The 4839-nt window shown below is 55.4% G+C and overlaps 1 pseudogene across 1 annotated transcript; it reads right to left on the reverse strand.

The window, feature by feature from the left end:
* Positions 1 to 1123: 1123 nt before the first annotated feature.
* On the reverse strand, positions 1124 to 4132 carry LOC311326210 (ATP-sensitive inward rectifier potassium channel 8-like; annotated as a pseudogene). Its single transcript has 4 exons — positions 3857 to 4132; positions 3626 to 3718; positions 1824 to 2273; positions 1124 to 1625 (listed from the first exon to the last, which is right to left on the reverse strand). The product of its transcript is annotated as an ATP-sensitive inward rectifier potassium channel 8-like (transcript).
* Positions 4133 to 4839: the final 707 nt, after the last annotated feature.

Below are 4839 nucleotides of genomic sequence, written 5' to 3' on the forward strand. Positions count from 1 at the left end.
AAGGTTCTCAGTTCAAAAGTTCAATTGAAGTGACGAGTCATTGGTGTTGAAGTCCAAGTGGAGTTGCAAGTCTTTTTTGATTTTGTCAAGTTGAGACTCAAGTCATCAAATTTGTGACTGGAGTTCAAGTCATGTATATATAACCTTTATTTAACCAGGAAGTCATGTTGAGGTATGGACCTCTTTCACAAACGAAACCTGGCCAAGACAGCGGCGGATAGCAGCATAAAAACAAGGTTACACACACGACATACATTAAACATTGAACACACTACAGTTTGACAAAACAGGCACAAAACAAAGAGCTGACTGACTGAGTCCACACCACTGGGAAATAGTGCCGCAGTCAGACACAAAACTACCAACTTTATTTTCTATACGTTTAATGTGTTCACTGTAGAAGACCGTTTAAGAAAATAATACAGTTTAATACAATAATACAGGTAAGTTAGTGTAGTTTAGTGCTATATAGCAAAAACATTCTTAAAAAGATTTATAAAGAGGTGCAAAGCTATCAATTCAGACAAGTAGTAGAAACACTATTACACAGAGATACTATGTGAACACTTGAAGCTACGTATGGCTACAGTATGTACCGTATGTTGTCTCCGTGGCAATAATACAATATATTCTTTAGTCACATTTAACAAAAAAACAATCACAAATCCTCATGTTTTGATGATGTGTCGAGAATTCAGCAGCTGAAAGTGAGACAAAAGGAATGTGAGGTGAACAGAGAAGAGCAGACAGTTGTGGACACACATGGATAACTATGAACACAGTGAACATCTATCTGCTTCAGAGTGACCAAGCCAGTGAGGAACTCAGGCTACAGCTCAGGATACTCAACCTCAATCTCGTCATCAACGCAAGGACGCGTGTCACAGGAAGTATGCATGTCATTTAAATTACATCCACCAACAAAGGCATAATAGAGCTATGTTTCATGCGTGGCGGTGACGTGTGATTGGCTGAAACTGTGACGTGTGATCGGCTGAAACAGTGCAGAGAACAGGGCCAGGATCAGCTCCAGCTGAGCCACTGTTGCATGATGGGAAGTCCCGAGCAGCGCCCCCACCAGGACTAGGACGACAGCCAGCGGGAGGAGGAGGCAGGCTTCGTGTCATGTGACCGGCACGCTCTGCGGTCCACCGATGCCGCCGCCCTCGTGAGGAAAGGGTAGGAACTGCACCTTGGGCACGGCGAGGGCGGAGTTATTCCTCCTCATGGCGCCCCCGCTGGCCGCCGCCCCCCCTGCCCCGGCGCTCTTCCTCATGGAGTTGTTGCGTCTCATGGAGTTGCGCTTGCGGAGCGAGTTCTGGTGCGACAGCTCGCTCTTCTGCAGCGTCTGGATCAGGATGGACGGCTTCTCGTCCAGCTCGCGGGCGCTGCAGCGGGGCGTGGCCACCTTCACCGTGTTGCCGAACTTGGAGTAGTCCACCGAGTACACGCCCTCCTCGTCCGCCACGATGGGCACGAAGCGGTGGCCCCACTGGATCTCCTCGGACACGTAGGAGGTGCGCGCCTGCGTGGTGATGCCCGTGGTCTCCACCACGCCCTCCAGGATCACGATGACCTCCAGGTCGCTGCACTGCAGCTCCATGGCCGACAGGTCGTAGAGTGGACTGGGGGGGGGGCAGATCAAACACAATGTCACTTTAACGGAAGCACATTTTTTAAAACGCCATCATGTTTCCACACAATTTTGCTCATAACCTCCTGTCTCATAACCTCCTGATCTGTAAGGGAACATAGAGGACAGACAGGTGAGAGAACCTTCTCTGTCTCTCTGTGTCTGCATGTCCGCCGGCGTCTGACCTCACCTGTTCTTGTCGATCACGTGGCAGATGATGAGCGGCGCCAGCAGGAAGACGCTGTTGCTGGCCAGGTCGCTCTCCGTCTGCACGTCGATCTGGTGGATGGGGATGACCTCGCCCTCGGGCGTGGTGGTCTTCCTCACCACCTGCAGGCGGACCGCCGCCCCGATGATCATGCTCTTGCGCAGGTCGCCGATGCGGATCATGAAGCAGAGGCGGTTGTTGCGCACGGCGATGACGGCCTGCCGGCTGAAGATGAGCGTCTCGGCGCGGTGGTGCGACTGGGCGGTCTTCATGAAGATGCAGCCCAGCATGATGGCGTTGATGATGAGGCTGGCGATGTTCTGCACGATCAGGACGGCGATGGCGGTCGGACACTGCTCCGTGATCATGCGCCCGCCGAAGCCGATGGTCACCTGCACCTCAATGGAGAAGAGGAAGGCGGAGGTGAAGGACCTGGGGGGGACAGAGAGGGGGGGGGGGGGGGGGAGAGGAGGGGGGAGGGGAGTGAGGGAGGTGGAGGAGAGGAGGGGGGGAGGGGAGTGAGGGAGGTGGAGGAGAGGAGGGGGGAGGGGAGTGAGGGAGGTGGAGGAGAGGAGGGGGGAGGGGAGGGAGGGAGGTGGAGGGGGGAGGGGAGTGAGGGAGGTGGAGGAGAGGAGGGGGGAGGGGAGTGAGGGAGGTGGAGGAGAGGAGGGGGGAGGGGAGTGAGGGAGGAGAGGAGGAGAGGAGGGGAGTGAGGGAGGTGGAGGGGGGAGGGGAGTGAGGGAGGTGGAGGAGAGGAGGGGGGAGGGGAGTGAGGGAGGTGGAGGGGGGAGGGGAGTGAGGGAGGTGGAGGAGAGGAGGGGGAGGGGAGTGAGGGAGGTGGAGGAGAGGACGGGGGAGGGGAGTGAGGGAGGTGGAGGAGAGGAGGGGGGAGGGGAGTGAGGGAGGTGGAGGAGAGGAGGGGGGAGGGGGAGGGGAGTGAGGGAGGTGGAGGAGAGGAGGGGGGAGGGGAGTGAGGGAGGTGGAGGAGAGGAGGGGGGAGGGGAGTGAGGGAGGTGGAGGAGAGGGGGGAGGGGAGTGAGGGAGGTGGAGGAGAGGAGGGGAGTGAGGGAGGTGGAGGAGAGGAGGGGGGAGGGGAGGGGAGTGAGGGAGGTGGAGGAGAGGACGGGGGAGGGGAGTGAGGGAGGTGGAGGAGAGGAGGGGAGTGAGGGAGGTGGAGGAGAGGAGGGGGAGGGGAGTGAGGGAGGTGGAGGAGAGGAGGGGAGTGAGGGAGGTGGAGGAGAGGAGGGGGGAGGGGAGGGGAGTGAGGGAGGTGGAGGAGAGGACGGGGGAGGGGAGTGAGGGAGGTGGAGGAGAGGAGGGGAGTGAGGGAGGTGGAGGAGAGGAGGGGGGAGGGGAGTGAGGGAGGTGGAGGAGAGGAGGGGGGAGGGGAGGGGAGTGAGGGAGGTGGAGGAGAGGAGGGGGAGGGGAGTGAGGGAGGTGGAGGAGAGGAGGGGGGAGGGGAGTGAGGGAGGTGGAGGAGAGGAGGGGGGAGTGGAGTGAGGGAGGTGGAGGAGGGGGGAGGGGAGTGAGGGAGGTGGAGGAGAGGAGGGGGGAGGGGAGTGAGGGAGGAGGAGGGGGGAAGAATGGAGAAAGAGAGAGGAAGATTCAGAGAGAGAGAGAGAGTGGGGTGTTTGTGTGCGCGTTCATGAAAGGAATATATAATTTCACTCTGCAATAGAGCAGTTCCAACAGTCAGCAACCTAAACCTTACATCTTTATTGTTTATAAAGTATTGACTACTACTGAGCACGTTTATAAACTATTGATCACTACTGATCACTCACTTCACGCTCGTGACGCACTGCTCCACGCCGTGGGCCGCGCGGTTGGGGTCCAGGTCGCCCGAAGGCCACCAGACCATGGCGAAGAGCAGCCAGCTGCACAGGAAGGTCATGGTGAAGAGCAGCCAGCTGCACAGGAAGGTCATGGTGAAGAGCAGCCAGCTGCACAGGAAGGTCATGGTGAAGAGCAGCCAGCTGCACAGGAAGGTCATGGTGAAGAGCAGCCAGCTGCACAGGAAGGTCATGGTGAAGAGCAGCCAGCTGCACAGGAAGGTCATGGTGAAGATGACCAGCGTGAAGCGCCACTTCAGGTCCACCAGCGTGGTGAACACGTCCTGCAGGAAGCGGCCCTGCTCGCGGATGTTCTTGTGCGCAGGTTCAGGAGCCGCTCTTGGCGATGAAGCGCGCTTTGTTCACGCGGTCTCTGAAGACGGGCTTTCTGGGAACCCGCGAGGCCAGGGGCCCCGGCAGGGCGAACTCCTCCGGGATGATGCTCTTCCTCGCCAACATGGTCTCACAGCAGCGTGTCACCGCATTTAGATAAAGTGTGACGGATAGTTGTTGGAGTTGTCCAAAGTTTCGGCTAATTCTGTCACCTGCGGGAGAACATGCTTCGGAGAAGATGCCAAAACAATCTTTTCAACCGGAAAACTATTGTAATGTCTTTGTGGGAACCCCAGCGGTGTCTTCGGTCCTCTCTCTGGCGAGGATTGCGACACGGGAGCGTTCCCAGTCGACCGGGCGCATCCTAACTTCTATTGACGTAGGCTGTCTGTCCGGGGGGGGGAAGGGGGTGCTCCCCTGATCACTTAACGAGCTGGGAAAACACGGATCTGTCTTTCACTCGGGATTTGGTTTTGTCTGGAATTTTGATGTGAATAAGATACATTTAATAAAATGTACTAAAATAAGTAGGTCAGGTATCAGCACGGGACATCCATGACTAGGAGACAGTCTGTCACTTAAAGCCATTTTATTATCAGTTCAAGTGTAAAAACAAAACAAAAAGGTAGGCACACTGTATGATGTTCTGTGTCTATACTAAAAACACCAGGGTATTATATAATCACATAAAGTATATACACTTAGGACAGCAAAAGTCTATGATGACAAAGATAGTTTAAAAACATAATAAGTGATAAGTAATAATCATTCAACATGCATTCACAGGAGAAAAGTCAAGGTTTATTAACCAAACATTTTTGTTGTGAAATAAT

This window comes from Borostomias antarcticus (assembly GCF_949987555.1).
Source record: "Borostomias antarcticus genome assembly, chromosome: 26".
In the NCBI taxonomy this organism is placed as follows: Eukaryota; Metazoa; Chordata; class Actinopteri; order Stomiiformes; family Stomiidae; genus Borostomias; species Borostomias antarcticus.